The following is an 18658-nucleotide window of genomic DNA, read 5'->3' as shown; positions in this document are numbered from 1 at the left end:
AAAGTGAGGAGATGGCGGCGGGGCCTAGGTCAAGCTTAGTGCACTTTCGTAATTGAGGGAGCCGAATGCAATCTTTGCGATGGATGCTTGAAAGCGCACGTTGCCAGCGCGAGTTTTACTGAATAATATAGTCTTCAGTGATGGTCTCAGAAAACAGAAGCTAAGCAGAAAATGACGCCTCTGTTGTAATTATTCATATGTATCTGAGAACTGACTCTGCACAGCGGAATATCTCCGCAGCCGCAGAGTCATTGCAGCTGCTGGACGTGACGAGACACCTTGCAGGATGACATTTAAAGGAGGATCACTTGACGGGGAATAAAGCAGCAGTGCACCACGTTTATGTGTTTCTGCGATGCGTGCATAATTTCAGCTGACGTTTAGTTAAAATTGCGACTGTGCGTATTGCTGCTCAAACTGATTTAGCTGCGGCACATTTCGTTGAGACTGAGCAGTAGGCGAACCCGTCTCTCTGCTGTAGACTCTCCTGGTAAGTGAGAGGGCGCGCAGTTACGGGAAGCACCCTTTCGTGAGGCGGCTTCTTGCTTCATTGCCGCCTCATTGTACCCGAGCCCGTCCGTGTAGGCACACGTTTGCGTCGTCAGCTGCCTAAACGACTGCCCTTGAACGCGCAGAATTTCGTCTTTATCTCCTATGGACGCTTATTCGCGTCGTATAGCACCGGGATATTGAGGCTCCTACAAACCACAACCTGTACTGGTCATATGCGCCGCTCGCTGCGCCATTGACGACAGAAATGCGATGAATTAGTCCGTGAAGCCTCGTGTAGGCCTCGGCGGAAACACGGCAGCGTGATGCGGCTGGCTGTGCCGCATGCTGCCACTGCACTGGCGCACTCTACCAACGCACTCTACCAACGCCAGCTCGTGGGCCCAGCCGCGGCCTGTGTGGCGTGTGGCGTTGTGCTCCCATTGTTCCTCGTCCCCCGGGCTGCCGAGAAAAGAAAATAAAAACAAAAATTCATTCGTAACGCACACAAAACAGCGCTGGTTCGTGGCCTCCGCAGCTTTACTTGTTCTTTACCTGGAATATTTCCGCCTATAGCGAGCACATTTCCGTTATGCGGTGCGGCGATGCGAGCGAATAACGGGGAGCGGAAATTCGCACCGCACACGAAGGGGTCTGGGCGCTCGCGCTCGATGGTGGAAGAATGCTGGCTCGAATGAAAGCTCCGTGCGGATGCGAGCACTGTTCCGGACTCGTCGTCGAACCCGTTCGGAAGGATTTCTCCATCAAGATGGAATGATTTAGAGGCAATAACCGCGGTGGCGCAAGTATCCGAGGTGGCGAAGAGCCCGCAGCAACGAACTGGGTCCCACCACTCTTGATCGATTTCTCCTCACCACCCCGCGTCTTCCTATCACCGAAGTTCTTGAATTTCTTGTCTTTCCTAAAATGGAACGGAGAAGTGTATCGCTAGAAAAAAAAAATAACCGGAATTCTTTTTCTCCTCTCTGCCGTGATTGCCACGTGTCATATGAGTTTGCCGTTGTGCTCCACTTTTGCTTGCGTTGCTTTCCTCCTTGCTGGTACACGCGTTGTACGCAGAGGCATACACACTCGTAATTTCGCCAGAAATGATGGCGCATAGGGAAGAAAAGGGCGAGCAGGGGAACCGCTGCGCAGTTTAGGGAAAACAGCCAACGGGGCCCGCTGCTGCCTGGCGCTGTGCGGCCGAGGAGCATGTGGGATCCGGAGGCGCCGGAGGAATCCGCCGGCTGCCATCTTTCACCTGTCGGCCTTCCGAGGGGCCCCGGAGCCGGCGGCGCGGCCTCCTCCTGCGGGCCGCAGCCAGCCTCTCTCTCTCTCTCGCCTGGCTGCGCCACGGGGTGCTGGCGCACACTGCCGCGCTTATATGCGCCATCTTTTGTTCCTTTTTTTTTCACGAGCGCCGTTCGTCCCGCGAGGGCCGTGCTTCTTTCCTTGATTATTTTTTTTTGCCCGCCATTCGACGCGCTTGATTGAACTCGCCTCAAACAGGAACGCCCACTCTCCCGAGTCCCCTGCCGTTTTCCCGAAAAAGGGATGCGATATTTGTATCGATGCTCACGTATGAATAAGGGTGGTCTCGCGCATCAGCAAAGGCGAGAATGACACCGACGATGCTGGACATGCGATGCTGGCGCGGCGGCGTACCGAGTTCCGCTGATGCTTTGTTTGACGGCCGTGGTACTGTTCGAGGCTGCTGGGACCTCGGCAGTCCTCTACGCCCTCCCCCTGGTGGCCCTCAGGGACACCCGGCTCAACCGCCTCGAGATTGCTCGGCGGAAGTGGATCCGCCGCCTCTTCGGCGGGGGACATTCTGAAGTGAATGACCTGCTTGTAAATGCAATCAATCAATCAATCAATCAATCAAATAATCAATCAATCAATCAATCAATCAATCAATCAATCAATCAATCAATCAGCTTATGTTTAGACTCTGCTGAGAGGATATCATCCGGAAGACTTCTGAAAATTTTCGGCTCGTTGGCACACCTCTTCGCTTGAACGTATACCTAGGAGTGCATAACGTTATGTGTTGCGTAGCACGTTTGGAGCTGCGTAGCTCGTTTTCAATTCTGAATTCCAAAAATGTCTTAAAGTAACTGTTTTGCTTAAAATCTAAAGTGATTCAAGAGACGTAAATACCATGCATTTGAAGAAATTCACACCAGTGGCTATAGAAGAATCATAAGCAATGCTCTTTAAAATACTTTATAATAATAATAATAATAATAATAATAATAATAATAATAATAATAATAATAATAATAATGAATGCACCGCCAAGACGTACTCTGTACCTCATCACTGACATCGCGTCTCCGCGTCCTACCGTGCACCCCATCCCGTCTGTGTGTGTCCCGTTGGGTGTCGTTTTCTTTTATGGATCCGGTCCGTGCTGGTGGAATGATGGCGGCGGTGATTTTGGCGGACGAAATGCGCCAAGTTTACGGTCGCTTTGGGAATGAGAGCCAAATTGACGCTGTCCCTTCCTTTCCCTTCGCCTCCTCACCTCTCTCTCTCTTTTCGGTCTGCATGCCTCAATCCTTGTGCGCCGAGTCACGCGCACACTCTCAGCGCCACGTTGTTCTCGGGACCTTGTGCGGAGGAACGGATGACGCGCATGTCGTTTAGTTAGGGTTCACTGCCGTGGGCGATGTTTCCGCCGGGACAGGAATAAGAAAACGAAAAAAAAAGCTCATACGTGCAACGCTGTGTGTTCGTGACATAAGTGTTCGTAATAGGGGTCTTCTCACCATGTTATTCTTTTTTTTTAAATCTCGATTGTCTATTTAGTTGCACTGAGGCGGAGGGAAAAGAGCGAACGGGCAGAATTTGTACTTGAGGCTGATGCTAAGGGTAACCGCCGAAGCTGTTATGTGTTATCCGGTGCTCCTTAATTCTTGGTGCCGTAAATACTTTTTTTCTGTCTTGAGACGGAAAGGAAATGCTTTATATGCAATAACGGTTCATGGGAGGTGATATCAGGTCAGGAACTTCAAAGAGGCCCTAGAGGCTAGCAGGAAATAGTAAGCACGCAGCAGTACACAGCTTAATGGGCAAGTTATGGATTCCTCTGATACAGAACCGCGATAAGAGAATACTTTGAAATTCACACTACTTTATATGCAAATGCTCTCCCTGATGCATTTAACCGTGCCCTGCGATTGCCGACGTCGCTGTCTGAGGACCCTATTCAGGCGGAGGCAGTCACGAAAATGCACAAAAAAAAAAAGGAGCGCTCGGCACTTGGAGAAGCAGCCAATGCTGCCGTATGGCATTTAAAGTCTTCACATCATGCACCACCGACTAGCTCGGTAGCATGCTCTCTTGAGCGGCCGCGTGGACTTTGCTTCAACGGCATGAGCAACGTTTGGAGCCGCCTGCTGCCTTCTTTTTGTTTTTTCCCGCGAACGCAGCTCATTACTGCGGATATTCGACCGTGTTCCCCGACGTGAAGAACATGGAAGAGAGGACGGGACACTCGGAGAACGCAGTCGGTCTCTGTTTCGGCGTGGTTTTATTCCCGAGCGCTGCCTCGTTGTTCGGAGTTCGCTGCTGGTGCCCAGCGCTCAGGGCGCTTCGAAAGAAGAAAAGAAAGAGGAAGGGGGGTTGAAACGTGGTACGTATACGGAAAGAAGACAGACAGAGAGAGAAGAGAATAAGAAACTAAGCCCGCATAGCGGTTTCCGGGGATAGAAAGTAGTTCGACAAGCCCAGAGACGTAAAGGCACGTTGCCGAGATCTCAAGCACGCAGACGGTGCACGCTGAGCGCGCGCGCAGGCCCACTCGCGCACACTGCCGCTGGAGGCTGACGAAAGCGGCACACGGTAATACAAGTGCTTGTAAGCTGGGTCACGGTGACCATCGGCGCGTGCCGAAGCCCGGCACGACTGGCTGGAAGCCAAGTGCAGCGGGCCGGCATTGATGACCCTCTTGTTACGAGCCCTTCTGCGATTCGGTGAGCCGGAAGGGCCTGCCTGCTCGGTGGTGGTCAGGAGCTCGGCCCGCTCTCTTGACGATGGCCCAAGGCCCAACGCTCAGGTCGTGGCAGTTCATGCGCGCTCCTTGCTTACCTTATCCCGTCGCGACTTTGCCCCGAAGAGAAGAGGCGGGACAGCTCGCTTGCTTGGCCAGTGCATGCGCTGCTCTTGCGGTGTCTCTCGATGCACGGGAACGCGGCACTGTCCGGATTCTGCCGCGAGCGATGGGGATGAGGTGGTGTTGGACGCCTTTGTGACGACGCATCCCTTCGTATGCGTACCTTGGAATATTCTTGCTCGATGTAAGCTCCAAGTCGACCTATTGCGGCGTTAGGAATTGCCTAGTTATGGCGTATTCTTTGCGTCGCCGCCCACCATTTCTGCCCTCCGCACTAACGTTGAAGCGCCGCAGTGTTTTAATCACTGCTGGCGTGGCGTTCCCTTTCGCTGGCTGATTACCAGCTCTGTATTGTTTTTATTTTCTCCTGTTTTGCTAAGCTGTGTCTGCTGTTGTGCGCCGCTGCCGCCAGACAGGCGCATACGTGGAATAGCGCACACTGGTTAATGTCTCTCCATTATTCAGGGCAGACAGAGAGGGTGACTTGCAGTGCGTGCCAACTCTCTTTGTTGAGATCCCGCTACCTAAGAAACACTTAGCATAATTAGCTCAAGTAGGCTATCAATCTTCCCTCGCTACGTCCCTTTCGCAATTACCGCGGCTGATTAGCGCTTACACGGACAAGACTCCCAGGGAACATCTCATGCAATGTGCGGCAGTGAAAAAAAAAAGAAGAGCGCACATTTCATGAATGCTAAACCTACAAAGCGGTAAAAATAATATCAGCAGGATAATTCAAACAGTCAACTTCCAGAAATACATTCTTTTACTTTTGCTGTGTTTACCTCTGCTGGCTTGCTTAGAGGCTCTCATAGAGGCCTATAGCGGTGTCGACTGCTTATTATCGTACATATCTGTTGATAAAAGAACCGGCGAGAACACACTCATGCCCAGTGGTGGGCGGCTTCCTCGCAAAGCTGGGTCAAATCACTGTCAAGTTTCAGTAGTTGTGGTAAGCAGCTGTTTGTGGTCATGATAATCTCCTTTAAGACGATGATACATTCCTCTCTGCGTCGTCAGTCAGCACAAGCACAAGTAGTCATATAAAATGAAAAGTTGCGGTGCCATAGACATATACGTGGTTGCTTTATTTTAGTGCTCTAGCACTTAGAGGGGTTATTGCCCGCATTTAGGCCTTGTGCGTTTGCCTGAAGCCTGTTTCTGGAAGATGACCAACCTGCCACGGTGTGCGTATGCCAGGTGCTTCAGGGAAGCAGGCCACCAATTTTCAAAAATATAATTTTTATGTAAAGAGAAGCTTTTTTTGTGGCATAGTGATACAGTGTTGACGGACGTCAAAAAACATGTGAACCATGTTAACCAGTGAAATTATTAAATAAATTATAACAGGTAACTTTTTAACCGTGACCGATATGCGCCAGATAGCCGTTATGGATTTGTAGCCGGCCGTTGGTAATAGCCATATAAGGTTTCAGAATTTCAAAAACGGTATTACCCTCGTGGCTGTGGTTCATCTAATTTCGGCCATTTTTTTTCGCGCCATTCGAAAATCTCTCGCCTGCGGGGAGCGCAAAGCGACGTGAATTAAATCGCGTCGCACCGTGACGTACGTAATCTCTACCTCGTCGTATTAAAAACCAGCGTTAAAAAACAGACAAAAGACGAGTGTGTTTCGTCTCGTCCTCGGTGTTTTTTAGTCGCTCGTTTTTAATACGATGGATCACCGCCAACTCGCCCAATCCTCAGTTCTTCTACAGTTCATCTCTACCCTGCCCGCGCTGGAGAAAGGAAGTGGCGAGGAGTGGGGGCCCCGCAGCACGGGCGGGGCAGAGATCGTCGCCGCTTGAAAGGGAAACGACGGCGGGTTTGCGCTGCGGTGCAGGTAACAATGTGAGGAGGGTCTTGTCGACAAAGGCTGCGGATTAGTTACGACTGGCCGGGGATGCCGTTCCCAGCGCGGGCAGCCCGGGTTTCCGCTGGCGCTGTCGCGTTTCACGTACTTTCGAAGCAGAGCCGCTTTGGCCGGAAATTGAATTCGCCCCCGGAGGTCAGTATCACCCCCCCCCCCCCCCCCCCTCCTCCTCCCCGCGCGGCGCCAAGCTGTGTCGGCTTGGCCATGCGTCTTTGAACGGGGCAGGTTTTAACGGGTTTTGGAACCTGGTTGGAAAGAGCACGCGGCTTGCGTACTATTCCAGCAAGTGCTTCCACGTTCAGAAAGACATTCGCCTTCTCACGAAGTGGTTTTAGCGCTTCCTAGACCTGTAAGGCACCGATGCATTAAAATAAGCGAAATAGGTTGGAGAGGCCATGATGGAGAGCCTGGGAAGTTTACCGTTCTCTGTCAACCAACAGTCAATGTACTATAGAAAGGAAAGCTTAAGTAATATTAAGAAAAAGATACGTTTAAATGCGCTCTATACGTGCCCTGCGAAATCCAACGACGCTTGTTTTTCATGGCACACAGGCCTCTGCGTACAGCTATGCGCTTACTAAATTTATTTACTTCTTTATTTTCAATACACCCTGCAGCGCCGAAGCGTTTTAGCAGGGGTGTGGGTACAACATTAAAGTGACGAGCAGTAAAACAAAATAAAAAAGGGGAGGGAAGAAAAAGGATCAATGTATCAAAATAAATGAAACATAAGACTAAACAAGAGTAGGAACAACAGTACATTCGGTCTACAATTATTCGTTTGAAAGAACAGTAAAATCACAAATCATTATTAGCCGTAAATATAAATCTCGAAGAGCACTCACAGCTTCAGCCGGCAGCTTATTCCAGTCAGATATACTACGGGGAAAAAAATAGTACTTTTGGCAGTTCGTTCTACAGGTATTTTCACGTATTTTAGAACTGTGGTCTCTCCTGTTAGAAATATAGTTGGGTGCATTGAGATACGTTTCCTTATCAATGCCTGTCGCGTCGGTGTATATTGAGTGCAGAAGTTTGAGGCGTTGCTTCTGGCGCTTAATATGTAGCGTTTCTATTTCGATTTGTTTCTTTATCTGAGTTATGCTGACATGTCTGCAGTACTGCTTTGATAATAATCTGGCTGCGTGGTTTTGTATTGCTTCTAATTTATCAATGAGGTGCCGCTGGTTCGGATGGCAGACTGCGGACGCATATTGTAATTGAGGCCTTACCAGTGACTTGTAGGCTCCGTAAAGGCTAAAACTGCGCAAAAGACGAGGACATAGGCAACGAGGAACACAAAACACCACGGGCGCTTGTGTTCCGCGTTGCCTATATCTTCATTTTTTTTTGCGCAGTTTTAACCTTTTCGCAACTATGAACCAACTAGCCCGCAAGAACGTCCTACTTGTAGGCTAATCACAGAGTGAACAAGGGCAGGGAAACCTCAGGGTGCTTGCCAACGTTCTTGTCGAAACATTTGGCAAGCACCCGGAGGTTTTCCCTCCATTGTTCACTTTGTGATTATCAAGAACCATCTGACCAACTTCTCGTCTACCATCTGAGGAGCAGTCCCAAGGGTCCGCATTAGTAGGCTAAGCATTTTCATAGCTTTTTTGACGCTTATTTTGATATGATTTGAAACGGACAGATCAGCAGTTAGTAGAACACCCAGATATTTAACTTCATTTCAGGTGCTGCGAATGCTATCGCCTAGTTTGTAGGTAGATTCATTGGGGATCTTAGATTTAGTAAATATTACCTGGTAACGTTTATTCTTATTGAGGCCAAGTTGGCAGTTTTCAGATAAGAAGTTACTTTGTCTCTCAGGGAGAAAAGGGGATGACGGGTAAAAGCCGCAGTGACAAAGCCCGGCCCCCTTAATGTACATTTCGGCAGTAGTTACAGTACAACACAAGAAATGACATTATACCTGATTCAAATTCACACATTCGCAGGCGCAAATTAGCACTTTAAAGAACAAAACACTTCTGATGAAAGCATATCCAGTTAGAAGTACATTAGAAACGCAGTCAAACGTAAACACATTAGATTTTAAGCATAATAAAGTTGAAAACACATTCAGTTTAACGAACTTAAGTTTTAAAAGTCTGGAAAACTTAACCTTTAACGCCATTTAGAATTGGAAGGAATTTTATAGCAAATCAACGCACAACATCAAAATGGCAACAGGAGGCTATGCTGTTCAGGTACTGCTGGAGGGCATCTACATAATATCGTTACGAGCAATTCGAAGGAGAACCTCCGGAGACGACACGTAAAACTGTGGCGGTCCCTAAGAGGTCCGAGCGCGCGAGCGGGAGAGCAACATTTTCTTTCTCCACGGATGCAGGCGCTTTTTCTTCTTCTTCCACAGTGGCACGTATCACTGCCACCTCTTCTGCAGCATCGCCACGATGCGGCTAGGAGGGAAATATCAGCAAAATACAGCTGCAGTGAACCGCTGTTCAGTCACGGAGTCTGTCGTGGTAAGGCTTCATGCGAACAATGAGCACGACTTCAGTACGGTGCGACCGGCGCGATGAGCAAGACGCTTGGACGGGAGTAACTGCATACGTCACATCACTGATGTGGCGCACTGCTTCGTAAGGGCCGAAGTATCTGCGCAGCAACCTTTCAGAAAGGCCGCGGCGCATGGCGCGTTTTCCGCGAGCGAAAAACGCGACGCGCGGTGGACGCCCGCGTTGCCGTCAACGCGCGAGCACCCGCACGTAAAAAGGGGAGCGGCGCCTTCGCGGCGCGTTTTCCGGGTTGCCAGACAACGTAACTCCCAAGGACATGAATTGTCCCTGCTACCGCATATGTAATATGCCCTTAAACTTACACAACACTGCAATAGAAATAATCTTAGTGTAATTACACAACGACATTTTTTTCCCGAAGTATATTTATCAAGCTTAATTTCAAGCAGGAAGAGTGTGTGCGAAACTGCGACTATGTACTTTCTGCACGCCAAGAGGCCGCTGCTTGTTTACAACTCGACATAGAAAATGGAGTGTCGGGCGCTTACTACAGAGCAGAAGAGGCGATTGCTACTGCTAAGAGGGATGCTGATTCTGAAGCAAGACTGCTTTCTCCATTTTCGATTAACACGATGCGCGCACGAAACAGTTGCACGTGTTTTTCACGTGCGCGCCGGTTCTGCAGAGCGAAAAAAAAAATGCGCCGAAGAGGCTCCGTCGAGATGCGCAGAGAGTAGGGCCATCTAGTGGCAAAACCAAAAACCAAAAATGCCACGTGACCAAATACCACGTGACTTACTTGAAATCTGATTGGCGGACGCGCCCCGGACGCGCCGCGCGAGGCGTTTTTTTCTACTCCGAGCAGCAGCACGCGGCGGCGCGATTTCGTGCTGGGCACGCGTCAAAACGACGCACGCGTCCCAGCATCCGCGCGTCAATCGCGCCTGAATCGCGCCATGCGGTTCCGCCTGTCCACACCCAGACCAAGTCGCCAGGCGCGTAACTGACGAAGCGGCGTCTGAGGTTGTACCTAGCGGCGTCAGTCTCCTGTTGGCGGTTAATTCGCAGGCGTGCCAATTGCCGTGGCACGCCTGTGTGGTCCCAGCACTGCGTGGTCCCAGAGCAGTGGTCCCAGCACCGAGGCTTGCGGCATTCCTGAAGTGCCGCAGGCAAACAGGGTGGAAACTATGCAGAGGACGCGAAATGTGGTACCTGATCACGCTTTTCATTGAATTTACAGGCTCTCATGTTTATGTGCCCACTAACGTCCTACCTACCGCGGTGGCGCAGTGGCTTTGGCGCCGAGCTACTGAGCCTAAGGTCGCAGGGTCGGATCGCGAACGCGGTGGCTGCCTTTCGGGGGAGGCGGAATGCGAACAAGCCTGTATGCTGTGCGATGTCATCCCAAGGTGGTCGAAATTAATCCAGAGCTACTCATACCGTACAATGCCATGCCATACCATACCATACCATACCATACCATACCATACCGTTAAAGAACCCCAGGTGGTTGGAATTTCCGGAGACCTCACTACGGCGTCCTTCATAGCCTGAGTCGCTTTGGGACGTTAAATCCACCTAAACCATACCATACCATACCATACCACTGACAAAAAGGGCTAGCAGATATCGTGTAAGTGGAGCCTCATATTGATCGCGACGTAGGCCGTGGCTCTTTAGTGAGCATGCATAGCCTGAGCCTATCTATTTGATGTATATATTTTTTTGCATTGCCACCTTAAAAGTTCCATGTGGCCTGAAGATAGCCAGGACGCGGAGGGATGCCGGCGTGGTCAGCTGTAGGGAACCAGAGTGGCGGGTGCGTGCAGATGATTTATCACGACTCGAGTTTTCGAAGCGAATGAATGAATGAGCCCTAATAGTTGCCAGTAGTGTCACTAGCCTCCAGAAACTTCCTCAGTGCAATAATTGGGCTTCTTGAAAGAGTATGCGGTGGCCACGAGCCCATTATTTACTTGAAGCTGAAACGCCTGCCATCAAGTGCGGTTACGTAAACGCCAGTTAGCACAACTGCATTGCGTTTCGTAGCGGAAGCTACATTGGCCACTAAATCGCAGTTTCGCCATGCTCGCATTCCCACCGTGGTCGCATCGCACCACGTGACCAACCACGTGACTGGTCACGTGACCAACCGCTTGACGAACCACGTAGGAACAACTAGGCAGACAACCAGACTAACCTGGACTTGCAATCTAGATTAACCAAGGCTAACCAAGCTATGCCTTACCTTTCGCTACGTATATCCTGGCATAGCCGAGCTAAGCCGCTGCCATTTTTTTTTCTCATTCGAGGAATGGATGATAGACGCCATCTACTTGTTTCGCACACTCATTGTGCGCTGTCGTTGCTCTCCGTTCTATTTGCAGAAATTGTTTTGTACGGGGGATTCCCAACCTCTAGCGGAGGCTAATGGCAGCCATCTCTGCTCGTAGATGCTGCGGAGTGGTAAACAAAAACGTAGCAGCCTATAGATTTCAGCTGACCTCAAGTCGCGTTCTTGCGCTTATATATGCCAACACGGACAAATTCTAGAAGACGACTCATTTCACAAGCAAGAATGACCGGCGATGGAATGGGTGCGTCATTGTTCTTATGTGCTGAGGTAGGCACCTCTGTTGGGATTCAGGTAGCAGCATTCCACCGCTGCCACCAGTTGTTGGGATTCAGGTAGCGTGACTGGGCCGGAGAAGAGACGAGGACGATCGGAGGAAGAAAACTGGGAAAACTTTATACAAGGACTATTTACAGTATGTACAAGTACGGGCAACTGAGAGGGCTTCTCAGTAAAGAGAGCTTCTTAGGAGTCGGGAGTCTCTGATACCTCTCAAGAAGGGGGCTCTCTTGGCATCAAACCAGCAGCTCCTTAAATACTCTTCGTATTCCCCAGATACCTAGCTGGGGAATACAGTTCGAAGAATGATATCCAATCACACGATGGCACTGATGGCACCACCCACGGCAGGGCGGTCCTGATGCTTCTTCGCAGCTCGGTCGAGGGAAAGGGAACAGGACCCTGTCACATTGTCGTCCCCGCGGCTTCCAGGTGGCCGCGCACGTGTCCGGAGGGCAGCTGCATGACACAGGAATGCTGGCTGTCTCCCCGCAGGTGTCGAAAGATCCTGCACTGGCGACCGGAACGAATACGTTTATGGGTTGTCGAAAGATCCTGCACTGGCGACCGGAACGAATACGCTTATGGTCGTCGCTGGCATTCCTGTTGAACACTATCGTTGCTATGGGGACGCTATCGTCGCTGCTTCCGGCATTCCTGTTCGAACACATGGGGACGCTATTGTTGTCGTTCCCTCTGGCAGTCCTGCAGTCACGTCTCTTCTCCGAATTCCACAGCAGGAAGGAAGCGCGATCACAGCACCGCATGAGCTCCGGAATTTCCGTCAGTATGAGAATATTCGGATATTTTAATTGGAACGGTACAGTACGTTGCACATTGGTAGCCGCTGTAAGCTCTATTACGCGCTTCATAAATTAACGTATAGTGTCCAATGCTTTTCAGAAAAGCTTATGGGGCCGACAGGAATCAGCTGTTCGTGTTTTGTCTCGTGTCACCGTAACAGCGTGAAGGCCAGTCTTTGACGATGTCGTGTGCGCCACGGTGCATGATTTTCGTTTGCTCGCGTTTTGGGTGACAGTTGCCTGTTTAGAACAGGCGATTAACTGTATGTGCCATTTGTTGCGCAAGTTCCCAGGCCAGAGCGCCCGAGGGCGTAGTGCGGTCATAGGCGCATGCTGGAAGCGCAACTCCGTTATTCGTTCGCTCGAGCTTTTGGCATTTCTCCTCGACATCCGCTTTAGCAAAAGCTGTCGAGTGGCAACGATCAGTGCGTCGCTATGTAGGACCGTGCACTCATTACTATCACGGCTGTTTTGACCTGGGAACTTTGCAATAGATTTGTATACATGGCGCATGATAGAGTACCAACAACTGAGCGGCGAGCGCGAATACGTCACAGCTTTTAATTGTGCTTTCGATGGATTTTTGTAATTTCCTGAAACAATGAGACGTACGTTATATCTTCTTTCCGAAATTCATGACTCGACACAGGTCGGATGCGCTTTTGAGTTGCATTATGTAAGTGGCTTTGGCATCATTTTATCAGACCAACAAACTAGTTTAAACACAACTACTGTCTGTGTTTGCCTGAAAATTTACGTTATATTCGCGAGCACGAACCTGTTGTATAGGAAGGCTCCGTCCATGAGCGTTGCCACTCAGGCGCCGCTGCCTTTTACTTGCGCCGTTTGTTGTTATTTTTTCCCGCGCAGCGACCTCTCGTGAGGGTTGTGCAATGGTGGACTAAACGAGGACGACACGAGGCGCCAAATTCCATTTGCCCACAGCGCGAGCACTGAATGCCCTCGCATTTAATGTTGGCAAGCGGTCTCCTACACTTAACTTTATCTTTTACTTTTCGTCGCGAGCCCACAATGAAGAAATTGTGCAGTGGCCGGTGGCAGTTGCTTCTGTTTGTCTCTTTTGCTCCCCGGCGCTTCACTTAATGGCCCGTTCAATGGGCGCCAGGCATTTCGCTCGTGCACGCTATGCGCGCCCGGCCGGATGGAAATTTTGGCTATAGTCTGCAGCCTGCTTAATTTTCGCCGGCTCGCGGATATTTGCTTTTCTCTTCGCGCGCGAGATGGCCACGGCCGGGTCCAGTGCGTGCTGCGGTCCTTATGTTCGTATTAATCATCGCTGCGCTCGGCACTTATCTCTTCTTCACTCCCCTGTTGCGCTAGGCGCCGGATTTTCGTTGCGCTTCGCCAGATAAGCAGCACATTAGGCGCTGGCGTGATCGAATGCAGTCGCCACCAAAAGAAAGGGCGCACTGGGGCGTCCGGACACTTTAATGAGAAAGCCGATTCCGTTCTTTTCGGCCCGTGTCGACAGCGTCGCACACGCGCGCCCCTATTGTGCCCGTGCTGCGAAACTTGCCTCCTCGCCGCATTCCTTTCTTCCAAAGAAGTCGAGAGAGGAGAGAGACGGCTTTAACTCAGCTGCATTGCCTTTGCGCGTTCAAAGCAACAGGTTATGCACGCACGGAAGATTTACATGTGAGATGCAAGTTGGCACGATACGCGAAAAAGCGACTCAATCCCTGCCGACGCCTGACGACGAAGAGAGAAACACGGTTCGTAGTGTCGTCGCTTGATTAACGTGGGTAGCTGAACAAAGAGCACGACATAGGCATTGTTTGGAATGTTTCAGAGCTGTATTCCTCAATTCTCGTTTCTTCTTCTGTTTTTTTTTTATTGTTCCGCGTGCCGTTTCTGGTGATGCAAATGCAAAGAGCGAGGCGTTTTCTGGTCGCAACAACGAACACATTTCGTGCATGTTTGGATGAAGCCAACATTAAAAAAGAACGGCATCAATATCATGGGCTACGTGTTGCTGGGATTTTTGGTTCACCTTTCGGGAAACAATAGTCACTATTCGAGAAACAAGCACATCGTGTATTTTTCTTAGCGGCCTTGTATCCGCATTGTGATAATGCGCACTTGATTCTTGGCTAAGAGTGTTGTTCCTTGGAGCGGTATTTGGAGCGCGACAAGCGAGACACGCCTAGATGGCTCCATTTCTGCCACCACCACCACCATCACCGACACGTGCACTGCGAAATTGTTTCTTCTCCGCCTGTCCGAATCTGCCTGAAACGCTGCAGTACACTCACGGCATGTATTGTCAACTAACCGTTCAGTGATGACGTAGGGCCCATCGTATTTCGCAGTGTTTACGCCCTGCCGACTGTAGGCCGCGTCGCACCCAGACCTCGTCTCCAACTTTATAGCAAGCAGCTGGTCGATGTCGGCGGTCGAAGTTGCGTTTTTGCGCCTGTTGAGCACGAGACGCTCTTTTCCGTGCTTCCGACCTGATGCGCTGACAAGCTGCCTGTCGTGACACAGGGGTCCCGATGTTGATAGGTGTCTCCAAGTTACACGTTCCTGTAAGTTGAGGCTGTTGTCCGTACACAATTCTACAATTCTGTAAGGCGTTGATCCTGCAGAACTTTGCACAGAAGTGTTGACAGCGTAGGCTGCCGCTCGGAGGTGCTGGTCCCAATCTGCCTCGCCTCTTTTGTTATTCATGCAGAAGGGAGCGAGTCGCGATTGTATGGTCTGATTCGTCCGCTCGGTGAGACCATTCGCGTGAGGGCGGTACGCGGATGCAGTTCCTCGGGCCGTCACCGAAAGGCTGGTACGCAATGGGCGGCCTAGCCGCTACGTTCCCTGGCAGGAATCAGTCGGGGTCAAACTTCTCCGGCTCAGGCCAGATTCGGGGGTCCATGTGGATGTGAATGGTGGGAGAGGGGATGCTAGTTCCGGCCTTGTACTTGATGCCATTGTACTCGAAGTCATTGATGGCACTCCGGGTTGTGAATGTGACAACGGGCGGAAACATGCGCAGGGTATCGTCAACAACTCTGACCACATACTTAAACCCTTGGGTTACAGCCGTGTAGTCGAGTTGGCCATAGCTCTCCTTCACGGACTTCACTTCCTCCCGGACCTTCTCTTGAACATCCTGGTGCTTGGTTTTCTGCTGCTTTATAAGTAATTTTCTTAAGCGACAGATTAATCGAAGTATTATTCTCCAATTGGATTGACACTACGAATTAAAAAAAGAAACATTCCTTTATGCACCTTTGTTTCGGTGACTGTTAGCTTCCTTCATGTTTGTCAAACGAGCCCCTCATTTCATTTTACCTTGTCTGCTAATAGCTTAACGAGGGACTCGGTTCTGGCAGTCTTGATGCCATAGGCAGCATAAGAGGGCTCTCGCACAGTTTCCGCCCTCGCCGTTAGATGACGTTCCACGTCACACTCGCGGTATTACAGGACGTGCTACGTCCACCGCTATGGTCGAGGGTGGCGCTGGTGAACACTCTCAAGGTTCGTTTATACGCAAAAACAGAAATTACCACGAAAGCAGCACATTGCACAGCCGTCGCCGTAGCTCAGTTGGTAAGAGCACCGGACGCGATATTCGGAGGTCGTGGATATATAAAGACAACCTGTTCTTAAGGCTAATTTCGGCGATGTAAATAAACACGTTTCTTGTTTCGTTTTTCCCGCATCGTGCGCTAAATGCGCGAGGTTTCCGGGCTAGCGTAGTATTCATGCCCGCGCGCGTGCGCCGGTGCGCATTCCGGGTTTTGGTGGCAAGGAGATGGTTCGGTGAACTCTTGAGTACCGCTTCCAACGCGGTTAGGATCCTCCTTTTCTTGACATGACTTGAGACGACAGAGAAGCCGCTAACGGCGTCTCTCCGCGCATTTTAAGCGACAGAAGAAACGCCGCGTGAAACCACGACCGCTGCCTGTCAGTTCTGACTCCGCCGAGTCGCGTATTTTCTCTCTTCATTCAACGCGCTGCTGGTAGAGACAATCTGACGTTGAAGGGGGTTAGTTTGGTGTGACACGCGAGACATGAACTGTATATAACGAGGGTGTGCTGAGTATCACGATGCTGTTTGTTCCTTTGGAGAGTTGCGCTGAAAAGTTGCACTTTATAGAACTCGCAATACGCGGCGTAACGGATCTAGGACATCCGTGATTGCGATATGGAGTGCGGCGTCGGTAGTTTCTTTGTCAGAGCGGAGCGACACACCAGTGGTTTAGTTAGAAAGCACCAAACTTTTTTCTGACCGGTTATAGGATCACTCGTTTGAAAGTGCGTTGTTGGGTGTGTCGGTCAGTCATTCTCAACAAAAGGTATTGCGCACATGCAAACAAGGACGAAAAGGATATACAACAAGCGCAGAATCTTAAAATCTTGTTGTGTGGCCTTCTGGTCCTTGTTTGCACGTGCGCAGTACACTTTGTTGATAAGGATCGGTCGTACTGCCGGTGAGTTCCCGCATACATGGTGCGTAAAGTGCGGATATTTTTGCACACAGTTCCTTTATTTTGCAGTATGCGAGGAGTGTTCCACAGCCTTTGACTTTTTAGCTGCAACATTTTGTATTAACTTTGTCCTTAGCGCGGGGAAACAGGTAATTTCAGGGTGGTGTGTGTAAAAATTTATTGCCCCATAAATATAAAAAATTTGCTTTATTGCAGCATATTTTATTGCAGCTTTATTTTGCTTTATTGCGAGAAGTATGAAAATAGGATATACATCACTTAGAAAGAAAACAAATTATTGATCGACAAAATTTGAGACACCCGCACAAAGTGCACAAAAATGTTAAATATATTCAATAAGGAAATAGGAGAATAAAAAATTTAGGATATACGTTTTATGCGTTACTGTTAGAAACGGGTATTCAAGTAGGTAGAACGCCTTATGCTAAAGTTTCCGATCAGCAAAAAAAGAATCAATTGCTCGCTCGAAGGGCTTTGCGCTACTCCGTAGTGCTGTGCCAAGGTCGATCTCGGGCCGTCTTGGAGAAAACTCGATCCGCTACGCTGCTGGCGGCACGAATTGTTCAGAACATGCGCGGCACCTTCAGAGAGGCTCGGAAAGCAGCGAATCTCCTTGGCAACGGCGAAAACGAAATTTACGGACGGGCACCTGTCGATAGTGCGGGCTGGTCGGAGCAATCGTCTCTCTCCGAACTAAGATCAGACGAACTGGCGTCATCTTTTTACGCAAAGCTGTCACTGGCATCCACAAATCAGGCGCCGATGCTGTGGAATCGCGAGAACTCCGCTGTTACCGAAGAACATCGGCGCGAGGCGAGCACGCCGCCTTGAACGCCAAGTTCGCCGTGATCGCCCCGTGTGGATATGTTTCGCTGGAAGTTTGGAAATACTCCGTCATGTCGGTGAGCAAAACACCGTATCCGAAAATGAAGCGCAGTCCTTTTGTAACATACTGGATAGCGTTACTTGTCCAGAAGCGACCCAGATCGCGCAGAATTTGTCATTTTGCTCAGTCGTTATAGACTGAAGGATTTTAATAAGTTATGCGGATGTAATTGAGAGATGTTGCATTCAAATGACGGTTTAGCATTTTCTCTTCCCCAGCAGCACATCTCTTTTGATGCAGTCTATACTGAGAGCGATAAATTTCCACCACTGTTGCGCTACTCTGTGCACACCGTCGTAGGACAGCTGTTTAATTATGGCAGCAACTGCGCACTGCAGTGCCTTCGTAGAACGCGATGTGTGCAGATAGCCGGGAGTGGGATGCCTGCGATGACTCCGTGCTACGATCCTTGCCCTACCCACGTGTTCTACGAATATTCAGCAGATAAAGATGTTTTCAATCAATCAATCAATTGCGACGAGAGTTGACTGACCGCCGGTAGTCAGTCAACACTTGCCACCGGCGCTGGTGTGGATGCACAGACTGTCTTTTTGACTGTGTGCGGAGCCATGTTGTCAGCATGTGCAGTCTTCTGCGAATAACTGAAATTAGCTGTCCATGTTTTTCAACTAAAGGGCTCATGCCCACCTGGCTTCGGGATCTATGTGGCTCTATACCTCGGCGCAAGCGCTGCATCTAGAACCTGTAGCAGCTGTGGAAACGCCTCGCTTTGTTTGCAATGCAGTGCGCCGCTGTAGCGTTGTGCACAAAAGTGAAGTAGGCCATGCAGCCCGCACCCACCTACTGATCGTGCCACGTAAACGCATGGCCTCCCCATGAACGAACTCGGCGGTGGATATCAATAGGCGGAACACCTCCGACGGCCATAAGTTCGACCACGTCATG

This window comes from Amblyomma americanum, chromosome 1 (assembly GCF_052857255.1).
Source record: "Amblyomma americanum isolate KBUSLIRL-KWMA chromosome 1, ASM5285725v1, whole genome shotgun sequence".
NCBI lineage: Eukaryota > Metazoa > Arthropoda > Arachnida > Ixodida > Ixodidae > Amblyomma > Amblyomma americanum.
The sequence above is the reverse complement of the archived record's forward strand: the minus strand, read 5'-3'. Positions refer to the sequence as shown.